The sequence below is a fragment of the Rhincodon typus genome, chromosome 9 (genome assembly GCF_021869965.1).
Source record: "Rhincodon typus isolate 14 chromosome 9, sRhiTyp1.1, whole genome shotgun sequence".
Classification (NCBI taxonomy): domain Eukaryota; kingdom Metazoa; phylum Chordata; class Chondrichthyes; order Orectolobiformes; family Rhincodontidae; genus Rhincodon; species Rhincodon typus.
Genome location: NC_063340.1, coordinates 83,196,582 through 83,220,392, shown reverse-complemented (window position 1 = coordinate 83,220,392; position 23,811 = coordinate 83,196,582). Strand labels below are relative to the sequence as shown.

The window sequence follows — 23,811 nt, the reverse complement described above, 5'->3', positions numbered from 1 at the left end:
AAAGGTGAGTGTAGGTAGGGAGTTAGGAAGGGGATAGGTCAGTCCAGGGAGGACGGACAGGTCAAGGGGGCGGGATGAGGTTGGTCGGTAGGAGATGGAGGTGCGGCTTGAGGTGGGAGGAGGGGATAGGTGGGAGGAAGAACAGGTTAGAGAGGCAGGGACGAGCTGGACTGGTTTTGGGATGCGGTAGGGGGAGGGGAGATTTTGAAACTTGTGAAATCCACATTGATACCATTGGGCTGCAGGGTTCCCAAGCGGAATATGAGTTGCTGTTCCTGCAACCTTCGGGTGGCATCGTTGTGGCACTGCAGGAGGGCCAGGATGGACATGTCGTCTGAGGAATGGGAGGGGGAGTTGAAATGGTTCGCGACTGGGAGGTGCAGTTGTTTATTGCGAACCGAGCGTAGGTGTTCTGCAAAGCGGTCCCCGAGTCTCCGCTTGGTTTCCCCGATGTAGAGGAAGCCACACCGGGTACAGCGGATGCAGTATACCACATTGGCAGATGTGCAGGTGAACATCTGCTTGATGCGGGAAGTCTTCTTGGGGCCTGGGATGGGGGTGAGGGAGGAGGTATGGGGGTAGGTGTAGCACTTCCTGCGGTTGCAGGGAAAAGTGCCGGGTGTGGTGGAGCTGGAGGGGAGTGTGGAGCGGACAAGGGAGTCACGGAGAGAGTTGTCCCTCCGGAAAGCAGATAAGGGTGGGGAGGGAAAGATGTCTTTGGTGGTGGGGTCGGATTGCAGATGGCGGAAGTGTCGGAGGATGATGCGTTGGATCCGGAGGTTGGTGGGGTGGTACGTGAGGACGAGGGGGATTCTTTTTTGGTTCTTATTGCGTGGACGGGGTGTGAGGGATGAGGTGCGGGAGATGTGGGAGACACGGTTGAGGGCGTTCTCGACCACCGAGGAGGGGAAGTTACGGTCCTTGAAAAACGAGGACAACTGAGATGTACGGGAGTGGAATGCCTCATCCTGGGAGCAGATGCGGCGGAGGCGAAGGAATTGGGAATAGGGGATAGCATTTTTGCAGGAAGGAGATTTCAAAATCTCCCCTCCCCCTACCGCATCCCAAAACCAGTCCAGCTCGTCCCTGCCTCCCTAACCTGTTCTTCCTCCCACCTATCCCCTCCTCCCACCTCAAGCCGCACCTCCATCTCCTACCGACCAACCTCATCCCGCCCCCTTGACCTGTCCGTCCTCCCTGGACTGACCTATCCCCTTCCTAACTCCCTACCTACACTCACCTTTACTGGCTCCATCCCCGCCTCTTCGACCTGTTTGTTTCCTCTCCACCTATCCTCTCCTCTATCCCTCTTCTATCCGCCTCCCACTCTCTCCCTATTTATTTCAGAACCCCCTTCCCCTCCCCCTTTTCTGATGAAGGGTCTAGGCCCGAAACGTCAGCCTCTCTGCTCCTATGATGCTGCTTGGCCTGCTGTGTTCATCCAGTCCTGCACCTTGTTGTCTAAGAAAATTACAGCACAGGAACAGGCCCTTTGGCTCTCCAAGCCTGTGCCGATCCAGATCCTCTATCTAAATCTGTCGCCTATTTTCCAAGGATTTGTATCTCTCTGCTCCCTGCCCATTCATCTATCTGTCTAGATACATCTTAAATGACACTATCGTGCCCGCCTCTACCACCTCCGCTGGCAACGCATTCCAGGCACCCACCACCCTCTGCATAAAGAACTTTCCCTGCAGAACCCTGCTTTTATATTTTGTGCTTGCAGTTTTCTTTTATCTGCTTCCAGCTCTGCAATCCATATTCTCACAAGGAACACGGTGGAATTCAACATTGATCTGCTAATGAGTTTACAGTAAGTTATTGGATAGCCAAAATTTCTCAAAACACTGTGGAAGCACAGTGACTACTGTCTGGAAAGCAACAACTACTCTTGTGAGCAACAGCTATCATAAAAGCAACACCACAAGCACAAACAGCAAAAAGCTGAATGATCAAGTCATCTGCTTGTGCGATTTACCATAAGAGTTTTAATGCCTATAGTTGCACTGGGAAATGAGCTTAGGGGCTTAGCCAAAGGAAAACACCTCTCACAATACAGCAGTGCAGATCCAATTCAGCACATTGTGTCTGAGCCAACTCTTTGAAAGATCGATCCAATTGGTCATACTCCCCTACCTTTCTCCTTCAAATTTTTCTTATTAGAGATTTATCCAATTTCCTTTTCTAATGATAATAAAACATTTCTTCTTAGGGGAGAAGATGTCCTAGTGGTATTATCCCTTGACTATTAATCCAGAGGCACAGTAATATTCTGGGGACCCAGGTTGAATCCCACCATGGAAAATAGTGGAAATTGAATATGATTAAAAATAAACTGGAATGAAGAGGCTAACAATGACCAGGAAACCACTGTCAACTGTCTGAAAAAAAGCACTCTGGTTCACAAGTGTCCTTCAGGGAAGGAAACTAACATCCTTACCTGGTCTCGCCTACATGTGACTCCAGACCCACAATAATATTAACTCTGAACTACCCTCTGGGAAATAGGGATGGGCAATAAACACTGGCCTGGCCAATGATGCCCATATCCCTTGAATTAATAAGAAAAAGTCCAACAGTAGTAACAAAAATCTTTTCTCTTCATTGCACCTCAGACCCTCGGGCAACTATCTTAAATCTACATCCTGACTCCCCTAGCAGCGGAAAAAATCTCTTTCCGTCTACTTTCAAAGCTGCTCATAGTTTTGAATATGTCTACCAAATCTCCCTGTAACCTTCTCTGCTTGGACTGAGATAACAAATAACATACTTGAAAATATACGTGGCCTGTCTGGATGGGAAAAGTTGCTGGATCTTTTGGCAATTAGCCAGCTGGTTGGCTGCCAGTGAGTTTGATCCTGGAATTGGGAGCTGCGTTAAGTAAGCCCTGGCTGTCAGGTGCTGCCAGTGAGTCAGAGCGTGGCAGCTACACAATTCAGCTGGATCATAGTGAAGACCATGGCTACTGCCTGGAAAGCACCCTCCAACTTCCAGGACCGAGGATTGCCCACATTTAAAATAAGTGTTGTCGGAGTGGGACCTGGGGTTGGGGGTTAAAGAGTGAGAGAGGCAAGTGAGGTCGGAAACAAGCAGCTGTGTTTGATTCTCATCTGTCAATCTCCCTGCTCTAGGTCCAGTTCCTTGATTGTGCACCAATTATGGAAAAGTAACAGTCTACCCCATCTCCAAATGACAACCTGCCCATGCTGGTTAAACCCAGAGAGCCCAATTCTTTCCCATCTCACCTGGAGCTGAAATAATTGCAGTCCAGGTAGGATGAGGCTCTTAAGCAAAAGTTCATTGAGCACATATGAGGCTTCGATTGGTGGCAGTGTGGGAAAGTGGAGCTTGGGCCTTCCTGCCCAGGACATCATTCATAGAACATAGAACATCCAGAATTGGGAGTCCTTCAGCCCACGATGTTCAGCTGACCTATTATCCTACTCAAAGATCAAACAAACTACATACCCTTCATTTTACTATTTTCCATGTGCCTATCCAAGAGTCGCTTGAATGTCCCTAATGTATCTGACTCCACTACCACCACCGGCAGTGCATGCCACGCACCCACCACTCTCTGTGTAAAGAACCTATCTCTGACATCTCCCCTATACCTTCCTCCAATCACCTTAAAATTATGCCCCGTCATGATAGTCATTTCCACCCTGGGAAAAAGTCTCTGGCTATCCACCCTAACTATGCCTCTCATCATCTTGGACACCTCCATCGAGTCACCTCTCATCCTTCTTCGCTCCAATGAGAAAAGCCCTAGCTCCCTCAATCTTTTCTCATAAGGCCTGCCCTCCAGTCCAGGCAGCATCCTAGTAAATCTCCGCTGCACCCTCTCTAAAGCTTCCACATCCTTCCTACAATGAGGCGACCAGAAATGAACACAATATTCCAAGTGTGGTCTAACCAGGGTTTTATAGAGCTGCAGCATAACCTCACAGCTCTTAAACTCAATTCCCCTCCAATGAAAACCAACACACCATCCACCTCCTTAACAACCCTATCAACTTGGGTGGCAACTTTGAGGAATCCCTCTGTTCCTCCACACTGCCAAGAATCCTGCCATTAACCCTATATTCTGCATTCAGATACAACCTTCCAAAATGAATCACTTCACACTTTTTCCGGTTGAATTCCATCTGCCATTTCTTTGCCCAGCTCAGACATAGGCAGGAAGGCAGCAGGGTTCTGGTCTGCCATCATCCCAGCCAGTTGTGTTCTTGCCTCCAGGCCCAGAAAACTCAGCATTTGGATTGAATTTTCAACAAGGCAGAGTAGGGCTGTGAAGCCCAATTAGTTTGGACTCCAAATTCTGGATTGTTTTATTATGTTAAAGGTACTGTAGTGATTGTAATGAGGTCAGCTAGGTGGACCTCATAGCATATGAGTTCCCTGATTGGGGCAGTTAATCTGGTCCAATCAGGGAGCTCTGGCTGTCAGATAAAAACAGGAGTATCAGTCATTCTATCATTCTGAGAGCTGTCTCTGAGGGAGCTGAATCAGTGTTAAGGACTCTCCATGTGCAAATAAAGGGTGACTCAGTGACAGGATACTGGCCTCTGTGGAAGTATTTCAGTAGCAACGAGAGAAAAGCATGCTCACAACAGTTGTCTTTGAGTTGGGGTAAGCATTTCTGGCATCATGTCATTATTTAGGAAATTTGACTCATTTGGTCCTGCCATCGAAGACTGGGCCCACTTTGTGGAAAGAATGTGTTATTTTTTTCTATGCAAATGACATTGGAAAGAAACAAATAATTTTCCTGACAGCTTGTGGAATTGCAGCTTTTTTGGTTATTAGGAGCTTAACTGTCCCTGAGGTGCCAGCTACTAAAACCTTTCAAGAGTTGATGGATTTAGTTAAGGAATATTTAGACCGCAAGCCTCCTCTAATTTTGAGATGCTATCGGTTTTACTTGGCAGTTTGAGAACCAGGGGAGTCTGTGTTAGGATTTTGGACGAGGTTAAGATGACTGGCAGAGGCATGTGGCTTTGCTTTAACCCTTAATGAGATGTTGAGAGACCATTTGGTACGTGGGATTAATGATGTAACCATGCAAAGTTGCCTACTAGGTAAAGCCCGACTGGACTTCAAACAGGCACTTCAAGTTGGGGGTTTTTTACAGACCCCCTAATAATTGCAGAGAAGTAGAGGAGCGGATTGGGAGGCAGATACTGGAAAGGTGCAGAAGTCACAGGGTTGTAGTCATGGGTGACTTCAACTTTCCAAATATTGATTGGAAACATTTAGTTGTAATAGTTTAGACGGAGCAGATTTTGTCCAGTGCGTTCAAGAAGGATTCCTGACACAGTATGTAGATAGACCAACACGAGGAGAGGCCACTTTGGATTTGGTGCTTGGCAACGAACCGGGCCAAGTGTTAAACCTGTTGGTAGGAGAACATTTTGGCGGTAGCGATCATAACACTGTTTCTTTCACGATAGTCATGGATAAGGATAGGTACATATGGCAGGGTAAAGTTTACAATTGGGGGAAGGGTCATTACAATTCAGTTAGGCAAGAACTGGGTAACATAAATTGGGAACAGATGATGTCAGGGAAGAGCACCACAGAAATGTGGAGATTGTTTAAGGAACGCATACTGCATGTGCTTGATATGTTTGTCCCGAGCAGGCAGAGAAGATGCGGTCGAGTGAGGGAGCCATGGTTCTCGAGAGAGGTCGAACGACTGGTTAAGAGGAAGAAGGAGGCTTATGTGAGGTTTAGGAAAAGAGGAACGGAAAAGACTCTAGAGGGATACAGGTTAGCCAGGAAGGAGCTGAAGAAAGGGCTTAGGAGAGCTATAAGGGGGCATGAGAAAACCTTGGCGGATAGGATCAAGGAAAACTCCAAGGCTTTTTACACGTATGTGCAGAACAAGAGAATGACCAGAGAAAGGGTAGGGCCAATCAAAGATTGTAAAGGGAATTTGTGCACAGAGCCTAAAGAGATAGGAGAGGTCCTTAATGAATACTTTTCTTCAGTATTCACAACTGAGAGGGACCTAGCTGTAGAGGAGGGTGTTGTGAAACAGGCAGGTAGGCTAGAGAAGGTTGATGTTAGTAAAGAAGATGTGCTAGGAATTCTGAGGAAGTTGAAGATAGATAAGTCCCCCGGGCCTGATGGGATTTATCCAAGGATTCTATGGGAAGCGAGGGACGAGATCGCAGGGCCTTTGGCGATGATCTTTTCGTCCTCACTGTCCACGAGTATAGTGCTGGAAGATTGGAAAGAGGCAAACGTCATTCCCTTGTTCAAAAAAGGGAACAGGGATAACCCCGGAAATTACAGGCCAGTTAGTCTTACGTCAGTGGTGAGCAAATTATTGGAAAGGGCTCTGAGAGACAGGATTTATGATCACTTGGAAAGGCACAGTTTGATTCGTGATAATCAGCATGGATTTGTGAGGGGTAGATCACGCCTCACAAACCTTATTGAATTCTTTGAAGAGGTGACCAAACACGTGGATGAAGGTGGAGCAGTGGGTGTGGTATACATGGATTTAAGTAAGGTGTTTGATAAGGTTCCCCATGGTAGGCTCATGCAGAAGGTAAGGAGGCATGGGATAGCGGGAAATGTGGCAGATTGGATTCAGAATTGGCTGACCCTTAGAAGACATAGGGTGGTAGTGGACGGAAAATATTCAACATGGTGCTCAGTTACGAGTAGTGTACCACAAGGATCTGTTCTGGGTCCTCTTCTATTTGTGATTTTTGTAAATGATTTGGATGAAGGAGTGGAAGGGTGGATTAGCAAGTTCGCGGACGATACGAAGGTGGGTCACGTTGTGGACAGTGCGGAGGGCTGTTCTAGGTTACAAAGGGACATTGATAGAATGCAGAGCTGGGCTGAGAAGTGGCAGATGGAGTTTAACCCTGAAAAGTGTGAGGTGATTCATTTTGGAAGGACAAACTTGAAAGCAGAATACAGGGTTAACGGAAAGATTCTTGGCAGTGTGGAGGAGCAGAGGGATCTTGGGGTTCATGTTCACAGTTCCCTGAGAGCTGCCACCCAGGTGGATAGAGTTATTAAGAAGGCGTATGGTGTGTTAGCTTTCATTAATAGAGGGATTGAGTTCAAGAGCCGTGAAGTTATGCTCCAGCTATACAAAAGCCTGGTTCGGCCACATCTGGAGTATTGTGTCCAGTTCTGGTCACCTTATTACAGGAAAGATGTGGAAGCATTCGAAAAGGTGCAGAGGAGATTTACCAGGATGTTGCCTGGTATGGAGGGAAGGTCTTACGAGGAAAGGTTGAGACAGCTACGGCTTTTCTCTTTAGAACGACGAAGGATGAGAGGTGACTTGATAGAGGTGTACAAAATGATCAGAGATATGGATAGAGTAGACAGCCAGAGACATTTTCCTAGGGTGGAGGTAGCTTTTACAAGGGGACATAGTTTCAAAGTGAAAGGAGGTAGATATTGGGGAGACGTCAGAGGTAGGTTCTTTACTCAGAGAGTGGTCGGGGCGTGGAATGCATTGCCGGAGAGGGTAGTGGAGTCGGCCTCATTACGGGCAGTTAAGCGGCTATTCGATAGGCATATGGATGATAGTATAAGGTAGCAGTGGAGGTTAGATAGACCTTAGGTTTAGGGTAAAAGTTCGGCACAACATCGTGGGCCGAAGGGCCTGTACTGTGCTGTACCGTTCCATGTTCTATGTTCTATGTTCTAAGTTGCTTTGTCATTAGAAAATGCGGCAAATGTAGCATATGAGTTAAAGGGTACGCCGTTGGAAATGGATAGCCTCACTAAGCCGACTGAGCTTGGGGGACACCACTTGAGTGAAGGCAATTGTACAGCCTCATTCAGGACATATCCTGAACAGAGGGAGTCTAAGTCAGCCCACAGCAAAACCGCAAAATAAAGCTGAGCCAAGGCCAAATGGTTAACATCTTCTTTGGATCTGGGCCAACAGGCCTTAGTTGTTGCTGGTATGCAGACTCGAGACAGCAAAAAAGTCCCAAAAGGCCTGGATTGAGTAAGAGAACTCACAGGCTGGTATCCAGGAGAGGGCACACCCTGGAAAGCCCACCTACATCTGGCTTGGAACAGTTAAATTGCTCAGCAATGTCCAAATCATAACAAATCAAACATTTGGTTAAATGGACACCCAGTTCTAATGGAGGTTTATACTGAGTGACTGTATCAATGATTGCAGAACCAGTCTCTAACAAAATTCGCTCTGGATTACAACCCTTAAGTTTACGTAAGACTTCTGCTAGCTGAGATCCTATACCGGATTAAGGGTACCACTGCGGTTCCCATCTCATAAAAAGCAGCTGGTTTAGTTACCACTGGTTGTAGCAAAAAGGCTCAGGCCCAAGCATGATGGGGCAAAGCTAGTTGAGAAAGATTCACCTTGATTGGTTCAACATTTTTCAATTAGAAAATGGCTGCCTGAGTGAAGTCCTAATTAAATACCCACAAGTTTTTTCAGGAAGGTCTAGGGACTAAAAAGAAGTCAAAGCCACCTTGCATATTGACCAGAAAGCAATCTCACTATTCTGCAAGACCTGCCCCCAGTGCCATTTGCCTTAAATGCAAAAGTAGAGGCAGAAGTCAGGAGGCTGGAAAGCAAAAGACTCATTAAACCAGTAGTTTGCAGAATGGGCAGCACGGATTGTGAAGCCTGGCAGATCAGTTTGCCTTTGTGGGGATTTTAAAGAAATGGTAAACTGCTTCTTGCAGCTGGAAAAATGCCCAATCCCTTGCATAGAGGACGTATATGCAAAGCTGGCAGGGGGTTGTCCTTCACAAAGCTGGACATGAGTCATGCATACCTGCAACTGCGGATGGATGAGGATTCCCAGAAGTATGCTACAATTAACACCCACAAGGGTTTGTACCAATACATGATACTGCCATTTGGGATGTCGTCAGCTGTGCAACGTTTCAGTGGACAACACAGAACAGTTTACAAGGCCTTACCCCAGAGTCGCCATTTAGCTAGATGATGTACTAATAACAGGAAAGACCAATAAAGAGCACTTAGAGAACTTGGACATAGTCCTTAGACATTTTTCCACAGCAGGCATATGCTTTACAAGGGAAAAATGTGTGTTCCAGCTACCCCAACTGACCTACTTGGACTACAGAGTTGACAAGACTAGGTGACACCCATTGGAAAATAAAGTAAGGGTGATCAAATTGCCCTGACTACCACTTATATACTGGAGCTCAGGTCTTTCCTTGGGTTATTGATTTATTACGGAAAGTTCATACATAACCTGGCCTCCATCCTGGCCCCCTTACATCTGCTGTTGAAAAAGGATCAACCTTGAAAAAGGTCTTGTAGCCAAGATGTAGCCTTTAGGGAAGTGAAGAAGCAGTTATCACTGTCTAAGGTGTTGGTACACACAATCCGAAGCAAGATCTGGTGCTCATACGATGCCTCCCTGTATGGTATTTAGGTAGTGTTGGATCACAGATGGCCCATTGGAGAGGAATGCCCAATAGTGAATGCACCGGGACTTTGGCTGATGCAGAGCCCAGAAAAAGAAGAAAGTTTTGGCGGTTATCTTTGATGTGAGAAAGTTCCACCAATACCTTTACGGAGGTAAATTTATAATAGTAACAGACAAGAAAACCTGCTAGGGTTACTCAAAGAGGACAAGGCCTTGCTGCCTAAAGCTTCGGGTCAAATTCAGCAGTGGGCTCTCATTCTAAGTGCGTACCATTACAAGTCGGAACACCACCCAGGAGGCCAAGTGGCAAATACGGATGCCTTGAGCCACCTCCCGCTGGCAAATATACCACTAGCGTTGCTACCACTGGAAGAGTCCGTTCTGGTCTTAAACTTTCCAGACACCCTTCCGGTCACTGCTGAAAATATCAGACTGTGCACACAAAAAGATCCAGTCCTGGCAAAACTAAAACACCTGGGGATGATGGGGGGGAAACGAAAAGACCAGCATAACCAGAATTGAAACCTTTCTGGACCTGTCGAGATCATATTACCATGGAGGTCGGCATTTTATTACGGGGAACAAGAGTGATTGCCTTCAGCAAACGTTGCTGCCAGAAACTGGCTGAACAGGGATTTCCAAAAAGAAGATGTTTGTGAGATATTATGTCTGGTGGCCAGGATTGGATGCAGACATAGGAGTGTTGGTGGGGGAGTGGCCAGAGTGCCAAGAAGGGCACAAAATTACCACCAGCATCCCCCCCACACTGGGAATTGCTGGGTAAACCCTGGACTTGGTCACACATAGATAATGCAACTCCTTTCATGGGCTCAACGTTCTTAGTCATTGCAGATGCCCAGTGCCCAGTAAAAGTAGTTGGACATGCATAGAGCTCATTCATCAAACACAGGGACAACAATAGAAAAGCTGCAAGCATCTTTTGCAATACAGGCTGCCAGATGTGTTGGTCACAGACAACAGGCCATTGTTTATCAGCAGGGATTTCGAGTATTTCCTAAAGTCAAATAGCATTTGGCGTGTAAGGACAGCTCCATACCATGCATCGGCCAATGGTCTGGCAGAAACGGCAGTCCAAACTTTGAAGGTAGGCTTAAAGAAACAGCCTACAGCTTCACTCACTACTAAACTGTGCTGGCTCCTATTTGATTTTCAGACAAGCCCTCATGCAACTACAGGAATAGCTCCAGCACAGTTGTCAATGGGGAGAAGACTCTACGCCATGTTAAATCTGATCTTCCTGGACCTGGCGGGAAGGTGAAACAGTAACGTCAATGCCAAACACGAGACTTCTTTAGAAACAGTTTACTTCAGGGGATGAATTTTGGTGCCAAAAACACGGGAATGGCCCTGCATGGGTAAGAGGTATAGTCGATGCAAGGTCAGGTTCGGGTAGGTGAGGTTGTCCTAAACAAGCACATGGTTCACATGAAAGCTGCAAGAACAAAACCCATTCCCTCAAAACAGCTGGAAAGGCTGTGGGAACATGTGTTCTCCCCCTCTGCTTAGTGTTGAAGAAACCTCGGAGTCTGAGATGGATATGGTGGACGTTGCAGTCTCAATGCCTTTACTGCCTGGAGAAGAGGATGAATTTCTTCTGAGATGCTCCGGGCGCAAAAGGTGGGCTACAGTCCAGTACACACTGTCCGTATCCGAGGCTGAGTCAGAGGAACAGGACCCGATGCAAAAACACCTCAGAAGAGGCTGCAAGAGAAAGAACAGGCCTATGTCTCCAGACTTAGAAGTGGTGGGGGGGGGGGATATAGTGATTGTAACGAGGTCAGCCAGGTGGATCTCATGGAATACAAGTTCCCTGCTTAGAGCTGTTAGTTAACCTGGTTCAATCAGGAAATTCTGGCTGACAGATATAAACAGGAGTGTCTGAGGTTCTGTTCACTCTGAGATTTGGCTCTGAGGAAGCCGGACCAGTGTCAAGTACTATGCATATATAAACAAAGGGCGGCTTGGTGATGGGATACCAGCTCTGTGGAGTTATTTCAGGTACTATATCAATACTAGTTTTTGTTATTGTTTGAAAAGGCATGGAAACAGAATGAAAGCCGAATTAATGTTGGCAGGGGCACAGTGGGCTAAATGGCCTCCCTCTGTGCTGTAATTGCTATGATGCTATGAAAAAAGAATGTTTTTCTTGAAAATAAAACATCTGCTCCATGCAGTCCATCCCAACTGATGATCTGATAGATTATAGCATTAAAAAAACTGACTCCTACCTCAACCATTTAGATTAATGACAGTGTCAGGTGCCAAACTGTTCATACAGTTGCCGAGCAAAATAAATTGGTAGAATTTTATCTAATGTGGCATTGCAGACAGTTACTGTAATATTTAATTTAGTTATAATAACAAGGAACACTAAATACACAATGAATCTCTGCACTGTGAAAGACAAACATGCAATGCATAAAATAACAGATTTAGCATGTTAAATTGTTGATGGGAAATTGGTTCATGATGGCCTTATGTCATTATTTATTGTACATCACAGGGTGTTGCATGCCTGTATCCATGTGGGTGTGGAACAATATAAGTGATGGATTGGCCTCCTGAAATTTACTTTTATGAAAAAGTACACACATTGCTAGCCAGCGAGTTTAAATGAACTGTGGAAAGTTCCACAGCAAAGCAAAATAGAAAAGTCATTTATCTCATTGAAAAAAAAAATTCATTTGACTTCATAATGAAAAGCTCAATTTTACACATTTGGCAATTTGAGAAATATGTAGGGTTTAATTAGTGAAGGGATTGAAAAATAATGAATCGCCCATCCTGTCAAACTGTACAATAGAAGTAATATAGTAAGGGCTTTAGATTTAGATTTATTTAATAATGTCACTTGTACCCTAGGTACAGTGAAGAGTGTATAATGTCACCACGTTCCAGCCTCATCTTGGATTACAGAATAAATTCCTTAATAAATTTTACAAATGGTAAAGTACTGAATAAATTAATATTAAATTGATATTACTAAAACTGAAACAGCTTTAAAAGTTCATCTTTCCCTCTCCGTACAAAGGCAGACATGATTCAGGAGAAGCAGGAGACCTTTACTGATATCAATGTGGATGATCCCTATAAATCAAGTTAAGATGGGGGCAGAGTAAGATGCTCCAGCCGGAGCTCCTCTGCTTGCAAGCTCCTTTTCTTTCTTTTCCTTCTTCTTTGCTGAACCCCGCCGTCAACTATTTTTTAACTTCTGAAAGTAGAATGGAGTCAGACAGGAAATGTAAACATTGAGCTCAGTAGCATTTGTGCAATTTATCAATTTACTGGCATCCAGAATTGCGACTCCTATACACAGGAAACATAGGAACAGGTGTGGACCATTCAGTCCTCAAGCCTATTCTACCATTCAATGAGATCATGGCTGCTCTGTGGTTTAACTTTGTCGAAGTGCTTCCTAACATCTCTCTTGAACGGTTGGGCCCTAGTTCGAGAATTCCCAACCAGTGAAAACATGTTGTTTTTATTTACCCTGTCTTTTCCTGTTAAGATCTTGAAGTCATCGATCAGATCACCCCTTAACCTTCTAAATTCTGGAGACAATAGGCCTAATTTGAGTAATCTCTTCACATAACTTAACCCCTGAAGTATTATTCTTATAAAGCCACATTGTCCTGCTTTCAAGGCCAAAATATCCTCCCTAAGGTCTGGTGCCCATAGATGTGATCACAGTACTCCAATGGGATCTAACCAAGGTTACGTACTATATTTTTCTGCTAATTTTCTTTTTTAAAGCTGATTTGACCTAGAGCAGGAATCATTTCTATTTCAACAAAAAAGGATATAGAGGGACTAGAGAGTATGCTATAAGATTTACAAGGATGACAACTGAGGTTACAATGTTAGGAAAGACTGAACAATTTGCAGCTCTTGTCTTGAGCAAATGAATGCTGAAGGCTGGCCTAATAGAGGTCCTTCCAGTTATATACGGTATACGTTATATGGTAAATGGAAAAGCACTGGGGAAAATTGATGCACAGACAGATCTGGGTGTTCAGGTCCATTGTACCCTGAAGGTGGCAACGCAGGTGGATAGAGTGGTCAAGAAGGCATATGGCATGCTTTCATTCATCGGACGGGGTATTGAGTACAAGAGTTGGCAGGTCATGTTACAGTTGTATAGGGCTTTGGATCGACCACATTTGGAACACTGCGCACAGTTCTGGTCGCCACATTACCAAAAGGATGTGGATGCTTTGGAGACGGTGCAGAGGAGGTTCACCAGGATGTTGCCTGGTATGGAGGACGCTAGCTACGAAGAGAGGTTGAGTAGATTAGGGTTATTTACATTAGAAAGACGGAGGTTGAGGGGGGACCTGATTGAGGTCTACAAAATCATGAGAGGTAGACACAGGGTGGATAGCAAGAAGCTTTTTCCCAGAGTGGGGGCTTAATTACTAGGGGTCATGATTTCAAGGTGAGAGGGGAAAAGTATAAATGAGATATGCGTGAAAAGTTCTTTACGCAGAGGGTGGTGGGTGCCTGGAACATGTTGCCAGCGGAGGTGGTAGAGGCGGGCGCGATAGCATCATTTAAGATGTATCTGAACAGATACATGAACGGGCAGAGAGCAGAGGGATACAGATCCTTGGAAAATAGGTGACAGGTTTAGATAGAGGATCTGGATCGGCGCAGGTTTGGAGGGCCGAAGGGCCTGTTCCTGTGCTGTAATTTTCTTTGTTCTTTGTTCTTTGTTATGAAGGAATTTGATGTGGTAGGTGCAGAGAAGTTCTAGTAGTCGCTATTAAATCCAAAATAATTTAGGAAATGATTTTTATTAGTGGTAAATATAAACTTAAGAACACGTAGTTCAGGAAAATAACAGGTGCATTTAAGCCAAAGTTGACATCATGTAGATATCCAGTGACAATCTCAGATTTTGAGACCCTTTCTTTTTGGAAGATGCTCACTTCAGATATAAAGAAGTAAAGCAGGAGACCTTTACTGATATCAATGTGGATGATCCCTATAAATCAAGTTAAGATGGGGGCAGAGTAAGATGCTCCAGCCGGAGCTCCTCTGCTTGCAAGCTCCTTTTCTTTCTTTTCCTTCTTCTTTGCTGAACCCCGCCGTCAACTATTTTTTAACTTCTGAAAGTAGAATGGAGTCTGAGACCAGCCCCTAATATTATTCAATGGGTAGTTACAATGTTTTCAGAATGTGCTTTTTTTTCCCAAATATATTCTCTATCATGGTTTCGTTTAAGAAGGTAGAAATTTGTTGAAGGTGATTATTATGGTTTCAGCATGATCTGGGAAAGACAGATAGTACTGCTTTACAGCAGATGTCCTCTGCAGTGGTTCTTAGTAGTCACTTATCCAGTTGATGAATAGATGCTCATGTGTAGAAGACTGAATTGAGAATGAAATATTTGATTCTAGTTTTAATTTGGGAGTAGTTTATTTTATTCATTCACAATCAACAAGCAGGATAAACAGAAGAGCTAATATAAAGTCATGACTTGAGGCAATAATGCAAACAGGAGGATAATATTTATGTTGGGCATGGGTACAAAATTGTTTAAATCATCTTTTTTTATTCAAATTTTTCTCCAATTCCCATTCCAATCAGTGCAATGGGTGGGAGGTGGGAGAAAGAGGCTGCAAAGTGGGAGAAGGGGGATAAAGGAGTCTGTAAGGGGTAGGGTGTAAAGGGAGCCTACAAAGGAGGGATAGAGGGAAGCTGCAAGGGGGAAGAGTTTTAAACCTGTCAGTAAAGGAATCCACAGCTAAAGGGGAGCCAAACGTGAAACCAAAGAAGTAACAGATTCCTTGAAAATGAATGTGGAAGTCCTAACTTACGGCTGCATAGGTCCAGGAGCTAATATGTGGGGAAAATGTGGTGGATGCTATTGTACATGAACATTGGGGTAATTGTTAAATTTAAATCTGTGATTGGTATCTGAGATGCAGCACAACGAGTTGTAACTGTCTGCCTTTAAAGTTCCAGCTTGTACATATGCGATGAAAACTGATTAGCTATGAGTTCACCATCCTACAGAAGGTGTTCAGAGTGATGGCTTTTTATGTGTGTAAGTGAATGTTCAGTCATTTTGACAAAAAAAATGTGGCTAATATATGCCTGTTGTCTTGTGGCAATTTAAATACTGCGCTGTCTGGGAAATTAATGCTTTCCTTGTGTTTATGGCTATGTTTAACAAAGAGGTGATAATTATTGAGATTATTGATTAATTTTTCTAATTCTGCTTCTGTGCAAGTACAAATATCTCTTCTGTTAATGCACAAACATAAGCTTTTATTACTCTGTGAAAGCAACACCAAATAGATTTAGTTAGGGAAAATGAAAAAGGAGCATGAAAACTAAAATGTGTTCCCCCAAAATCAAGAAGTAACTCTCAAGAAAATCTCTAAAAGAGCCCTTGAGAAAAAACATGACCTCTGGATTAGGGACACATGGAGCAAGAAAGCTCCTACAGTTATGGCTTGGGAACTGCTTTGCAGAACACCTACGCTCACTTCGCACTAAACAACTGCACCTCCCAGTCGCGAACCATTTCAACTCCCCCTCCCATTCCTCTGACGATATGTCCATCCTGGGCCTCCTGCAGTGCCACAATGATGCCACCCGAAAGTTGCAGGAACAGCACCTCATATTCCGCTTGGGAACCCTGCAGCCCAATGGTATCAATGTGGACTTCACAAGCTTCAAAATCTCCCCTCCCCCTACCGCATCCCAAAACCAGCCCAGCTTGTCCCTGCCTCCCTAACTTGTCCTTCCTCCCACCTATCTCCTCCTCCCACCTCAAGCCCCACCCCCATCTCCTACCTACTAACTTCATCCCGCCCCCTTGACCTGTCCGTCCTCCCTGGACTGACCTATCTCCTCCCTACCTCCCCACCTACACTCACCTTTACTGGCTCCATCCCCGCCTCTTTGACCTGTCTGTCTCCTCTCCACCTATCTTCTCCTCTATCCATCTTCTATCCGCCTCCCCCTCTCTCCCTATTTATTTCAGAACCCCCTTCCCCTCCCCCATTTCTGAAGAAGGGTCTAGGCCCGAAACGTCAGCCTTCCTGCTCCTCTGATGCTGCTTGGCCTGCTGTGTTCATCCAGCTCTACACCTTGTTATCTAGGATCCTGGAAAAATAAGTAAACCGTCTATAGTTTATTGTTCAGAGCTTTTGCTGAAATTACAGCAGAAATGTGGAAGAATCCTTTTGGTAGTTCACTCTCTATCTCTATGAAATGGAAATATCCTTCACTATACAATATCAGAAAACTACCTATTGCATCAGCAGGGTCCCTTGGTTTTTGATTGTGAACTTAACTTCAGAGAGGACAATGTGATCCTTCAGACTAATTATACAACTTGTTAACTTCTTTTATAAGAATAGCAAGAATGGTGTTTTGACCTTAGAACAAGGACCCAAATTTGTCTTACAATAGGTCTACGGCCCAATAACTTTTCTTCAAATGAGAAAAGCTGAAAGGTCCCAGGTACTTGCTGAGAGAATAAACCCACATGATTCTGGTTTTTAACAAACAGCAATCAACTTTACTGTATGAAGTTAGAAAAGTAAAACAACCTATAGTAACTATACAATTCATATTCTAACATCCAGAAGTAACAAGAGGTAAATTTGAATAACTGATAAAATTTGGTCAAACACCTCACAGTACACATCAAATAATGGATTCCTCAACAAGCCCTTAGTGACACTGTGAGAGATCAAATCTCATTAAACTTTACAAGGGATTCCAATTTCCTCTCTATCAAAGATTTACTTCCAGAAGTCCCTTAAAAGCCACTCCATCATGGACTGTCTCAGTGACTTTCAAGTTTTGACATTTGGTACGCCTTTCATGGATCTATGCTCCCGTACATTCTTGTAACTGCATTCTGCACTTACCCTAAGGCATAACTCCAGCTTTTATGCAGACAGCTCACTTCATCAAACTGGTGGTGCCCCTGCATTTTTTGAAGCCTTAATATTTCTCAGCTGCAAAATATTTGTGAAGTTCCTTCACCCTCACTCTCAGCTGCACAGAATTAAAAATGACACATTACTTTTTCTAAGCCCCCTTGAATTCGAGAGCTTTTCCTGAGCCCTAAATCCAACAGTTGGTGTTGAAATAACTCCACAGAGGCCAGTATCTCGTCACCAAGTCACCCTTTATTTATACATGGAGAGTCCTTGACACTGATGCAGCTTCCTCTGAACCAGCTCTCAGTGAGCAGAATGTCTGACACTCCTGTTTTTAATTGGTCAGCTAAGGGTCCCTGATTGGGCCAGATTAAAAGCCTCAAACAGGGAACTCATGTTCTATGAGGTCCATCTGGCTGAAGTCATTACAATCACTACAGGCTACACATCCCGGCTTCCACAACTTCTTCTAAGTCCTAGCAGTTTGAAGTCTTCAGATAGCAGCATTTTTTCAGAATGAAACCACTTCTCCCTTCTCGTAATTACCTGAATGACTAGCATCCCGAAGATGGCAATCTTCTTCTCCAACTAACTCCATCCAACTACTTAAAACTGACTGTTCAGTAACTCTTGAACTACTGTAAGTGACTTACTAAAAGCCTCTTTGCAACAAGCCCTCCTCTTATTGTTAGATGGGATTAAATTTAGCAACCCAACAGTCAAATGTAGCAACCATTTGGAAGTATTTGTTCCCTACATATCACAATTTACATATTGCTGGCTTTTATACAGATTAAATCGATACATTTAAAAAAGGAAATCATTACAGTCGGATGTGATTATAGCAATTAAATCATAATCAATATTTTGAAGTTTAGTATATAACACTGTGTGGCAAAACACCAGTAACATATAATTTGCAGAATTTCTGTTTGCAGAGCAAAATCAATTGAAGTTAAAATGCATTTGGTTTCTGTGTAGCATATTATAAAGGTGCTCATGTCCAATATTTATGGTGAAATATTCTGAGAATATTGAATAAAGAAAATCTTTATAGATATTTTTACAAGGTCACCACAGATGTCAACTAAAGGAATACTACCATCTCTGCGCATAACACCACCCCATAAGAAGTAAAAGATGTAAATATTTCTGTTTCTCATCTGTTAAAGTACAGCAAATGAATTAAAGCAGTTCATTGCTTTTAAATTAAACCAACGTTGACTTTAAGCCAGTACATCCTCTAGAGACTAGGGCTCTTCTATGCACCAAAAAAGTTGCTGAGGTTTAAGTCTGAATGTTGGAATGGAAGTATGGTGGTTATGGTACCGGGCTATTCCAAACTAAACCTTATACATCCATGATCTCATCATGGCAGGCTGTGAAACTGAACATAATAAAACATACAATAGCTAGGAAAAGTAAATGACTGGACGATTAGAAAAGCCCCACCGGGTTTCATAAATGTTCTAAGAAAGGAACACGCTTCTCCAACAGATCTGGCATATTTCTGAAACCAGCCACATAACATGTGCTTTATTTTTAATGCTTTTGGAAGTGGCCTAGGAAGTCACTAAATTAGGTTTGGCAATAAATATTACCCATAAGTTATGTTACAGCTGTATAAAACTTTAGTTAGGCTACATTTGGAATACTCCGTGTAGTTCTGGTCGTCATGCTACCAGAGGACGTGGATGCTTTGGAGAGGCTGCAGAAAAGGTTTGGCCTGTTCCTGTGCAATATTGTATTGTACATTGTGAAACACAAGAAAAAGATCACATTATCACAACAATATTTAATATCCCTAACTGTTACTGGATTAACAGATGGTTAAACCCACACTTTCATAATTATTCATACCAATGTTGCCTCCAAGATGACATGTGTCTAGTCATGTGGTAATCTAGAACAAAATAAGCACTGGCAAAAAACAGGCCATTTACAAATTTTCCAATGCATTGGGGAAATTCTTAGCACAATGTAAGTCATGATGTTTAAAATGTAAACTGCTCAGTGGCAAAAATGTTGTCTGCGGTCTGACCAGTATAAAGAAAATCTAGAGGAATTGTTGATTAGCACTTTCTAAAAATGGAGCAGAGCAATTTTTACAGAAATCATCACTGGGTCAAAAAACTCTAGGTACCAAGCCTATGACACCACAGAAGCAACTTCAGTACTTCCTGTTCAAAGAAGGCAACTAAGGATGGACAATAAAGACTGGCTTGGTTAGTAATGCCTACATCCCAAGAATGAACAGAATAAAGTAATGAACACGTTCATAAATGAGTCAAAAGATAAAAAAGGGATTTCAAAATGCACTTTCTGTTTCTCGGAGGTAAAACCTCTGGTGTTGGTTAGTTAATCAAGCACATACGGTGCAAAGAAATGATTATGCAAAGTTTTATCCAATTCTAGCAGTGGGCCTACCTACTTTGACATTGGTGTACTATAAAGCCTTTGATCTTGAGCCAGGTTTTACTCTGAAAGAAGCTAAATTCTTTTGTGCTTTGGAAATCTTCCAAGAAAGAGAAAATCAAAAGCTACACCATCAACCAAATTCCTGCTAAGTCTTTAAATGTTTTTCTTGTAACTACCAGGGAAAGATACATTGGCTTCCATTGGGGAATATGCCTCCTAGTTAGACCATGGAAAAGATAAAGAAAACTGAAGCTGTAAAGAATTCCAATAACAGTAATGTCAAGATGCATTTTTGTTCAAGTTCTCCTAATCTACGGTTTGATTTGCAATACAATCTGGGTGTATGTCAAGGAAGTGCTGAAATTCAGGTCTATGTTTTAACCTTCTCCAAATCACAGAGGATATTAAGTCAATATATTTCGTTATATCTAAAGTAATTGAAAGCTTCATGGAAATATACTTTATGCTCTAATACAGAAATACCTTTGCAAAAATTAGTTGGGAATGAATGGAACAAAATTAAGTTGATTTTCACAAAGTACAGAGATTTCTTTGGGGGCCACATATTGCTTCAGTTAAATCACAACAGGATTCCAAATGGAGTTTTGATCAGTTCTTTCTTGAAAGTTCTGAAAAATATATCAGACAAATGTTTAATTCTTTTGTTCTGTGATTATTTGCAGTGGGGGGGGAGGTGGGGGCTTCAGGCTCTGTTTATGAAAACTTTTTTAATTTGGGAATGGTATATGTGAAAAGATGATGAACACTGGGAAATTATTTTAAAACAGTTCAAATGCACTGCCATTGGCAGACTGAAGGATTGAAAAGAACTCTTCCTCAAACCTTAATATAAACAACAGTTAGAAATGGAATGGGGTAGTAGTAAGGTCAATCCAGCATTACTAGATAGGTGGGGCATTAAGTGATGGAGTAAACAGTAAGTATGATACAATATTCATTAAAGACCAAAGCTCATTGGAAAAAGGTATTGTAACTCACTGGTATTTCAATTATTCTCTCCAGATAATTGCTCTGAAATCTGAACTCATGGTGATTCTTTCTGTTAAAATAATTGATGTAAATGGCATAATACTTAAGGGTGTGTTTTTATTATACAGCTGTACAACCAGCTGTAAAAATACAAACATCATTGTCATAAAAAGGATCCCAGCTGTGAATTTATTTAGTAACAAGTGCTAGCAACGTTATGTTGTCCAAGGATCATCAGAATAAACTTACGACATTTGTGTCTGAACTGGATACAAATCTTATGTGACTTATGGGGACATAATTACAGAATAAGGAGACAGTCATTTAAAATTGAGAGGTGAAGAACTACTAATTATCTGAGATAGTAGGAACTGCAGATGCTGAGGAATCTGAGATAACAAGGTGTAGAGCTGGATGAGCACAGCAGGCCAAGCAGCATCAGAGGAGCAGGAAGGCTGATGTTTCAGGCCTAGACCCTTCTTCAGAAATGCCCATTCCTGCTCCTCTGATGCTGCTTGGCCTGCTGTGTTCATCCAGCTGTACACCTTGTTATCTACTAATTATCTGGAATTCTCTACTCTAGACAGTTGTAGAGATATGAATACCGAAAGCATTTAAAGAGATAGACTGATTTTTGAAATATCAGGGAGATAACAGCAGTATTGAGCTAGCCTGAAAGAGGAATTGAGACCTGGGGCAGATCAGGCGTGATCTTCTTGAATGATAGGCAGGCTTGAGGGGCTGCACAGACAACTAGGGTGACACGGTGGCTCAGTGGTTAGCACTGCTGCCTCACAGCACCAGGGATCCAGGTTCCATTCCAACCTCGGGTGACTGTCTGTGTGGAATTTGCACATTCTCCCTGTGTCTACATGGGTTTCCTCTGGTTACTCTGGTTTCCTCCCACAGTCCAAAGACATGCAGGCTAGGTGGATAGGCTATGCTAAATTGCCCATTGTGTTCAGGGATGTGTAGGTTATGTGAGTTATAGGGTTATGGGTCTGGGTGGGATGCTGTGAGGGTCAGTGTGGACTTGTTGGGCTGAAGAGTCTGGTTCCATACTGTAGGGATTCTATGATGTATGAATCCCTGCTCCTATATCTTCTAATATTTTTTTATGTTTTATGATGACATAAGGGTCAAAATCACTGTTGTTAATGCTTTTGCAGGATTGTTTAACATTTGGATTCAAATTTTAACAAATTTGTTTATCTTAAGTGTAACGCCTCAATAGAATCCCAAACAGAAAGATTTTTAGTAAGCTGTTCGGTCAAATATACTTGTAACTGTGGTAAACTGGGAAAGAAATGCAGTTGCCCTTTGGATTGAACACTCCACGGATAGCCAAATCACAAACTATTTAGATCTGGAACACAGTCTCGTCTGCGTAACCAGACATCCACTCGAGTTTTCATGGGAAAGCCTTTCATGGGAGATGTTGAAAGCATATGATGACTGGTTTATAAGTTGTACTTCATCTCCTCTTAGTGATGAATGCTGAGAGTTTTTTTAAAACTTTGCATGTTTAATTGGCATGTTTATATTCCCAAGCCAAACCTCAATTATTTGAGTCTGATCACCAAAAACTTGGCAACCTGTCAGCTCCTGCATGGACAATATTGTGCCAACCACAGACTGATGAGCTCTAATAAAAGGTAGGATTGCTAATCTTGGAAGTCAAAGGGCAAGTGGGTATGTGGATATGTGGGAGGAATGGTAAGATATAAACGTTGGGGCTGCATCTGAACTGGTCAATGTTATTTCACTGCGAGACAGCTTGAGAATCATGTTTGAACAAATCCATCTTTTCAGCCATCAAACTAAGGGTGTTTAATTCCAATGGTGTACATTTGTGTTCAATTCATATCTATGCTATTTTGATACTTGTACAGTGATAGAGTCATACAGCATGGAAACAGACATTCGGTCCAACTTGTCCATGCCGACCAAATTTCCTGAACTAAACTAGTCCCATTTGCCTTCATTTGGCCCATATCCCTCTAAACCTTTCCCATTCATGTACCTGTCCAAATGTCTTTTAAATGTTGTAGCTGTACCTGCATCCACCACTTCTTCTGGCAGTTCATTCCACATGTGAACCACCCTCTGTGTGAAAAAGTTGCCCCTCAGGTCCCTTTTAAATCTTTCTCCTCTCACCTTCAAAATATGCCCTCTGGTTTTGGACTCCCTTACCCTAGGGGAAAGACCTTTGCTATTCATCTTATCTATGCCCCTCATGATTTCACAAACCTTTATAAGGTCACCTCTCAACTTCTTGTGCTCTAGTGAAGGAAGTCCCAGCTTATCCAGCTTCTCACTATAACCCAAACCCTCAAGGCCCAGTAACATCCTTGTAAATCTTTTCTGCACCCTCTCCAATTTAATAATATCCTTTCTATAGCGGGATGACCAGAACTGTACACAGTACTCCAAAGGTGGCCTCACCATCAACATGATGTCCCAACTCTTACACTCAATGGTATGAACATGTTAGTCTCTTTAGTGGCTTCACAGAGAGAAATTAGACGTAAATTCATCAACCAATCCATAACAAGGACGCCATAATAAAAAAGATAGAAAAGGGAAAGCACTTCCTCTTTCCGTTCATTCAAAAAGAATTCAGAAATTTTGCATCCTATGCATTGAAGATAACATTAATCAGTAAATTATTACTAATCCCACAGATTCTTAGTATTTCAGGTTTCTCAACTTATTCTATTCCACTTTGGTGCAAGGGAGACCAGCATACCTTTTATCTGAAAAATCAAAGTATTTGATTCTTTTATACTCACAAAGAAGAAGCACCACCCCTTCAGATAAATGGTATGGAATGGGATGCGACTGCAACACTATAGAACAGGAAGAAATATTAGACACAACAGAGCCATTTCCTTTTCTGTAAATCTACTCCACTTAACTGCTTCAGACATATCTCCCTCAGTCCCTTTATTCTTCAGGAATGCATCCAATTGTCTACTGAACCCATTCCATCCACTGAATAACATGCATGATGCAAGAAAGCGGGGTCCTTTCAGAAAAACTCTTATGTTCCAAAGTAGTCT

The 23,811-nt window shown here is 42.9% G+C and overlaps 1 long non-coding RNA gene across 1 annotated transcript in view; it reads right to left on the bottom strand.

Moving 5' to 3' along the window:
* LOC125484017 overlaps window positions 1–23,605 on the bottom strand; it is a 97,156-nt gene extending 73,551 nt beyond the window's left edge. Inside the window, exon 1 of the long non-coding RNA XR_007262884.1 lies at window positions 23,542–23,605. This is a non-coding gene — a long non-coding RNA (uncharacterized LOC125484017). The remainder of the gene's footprint in view (window positions 1–23,541) is intronic.
* Between the last annotated feature and the right edge of the window lie 206 nt (window positions 23,606–23,811).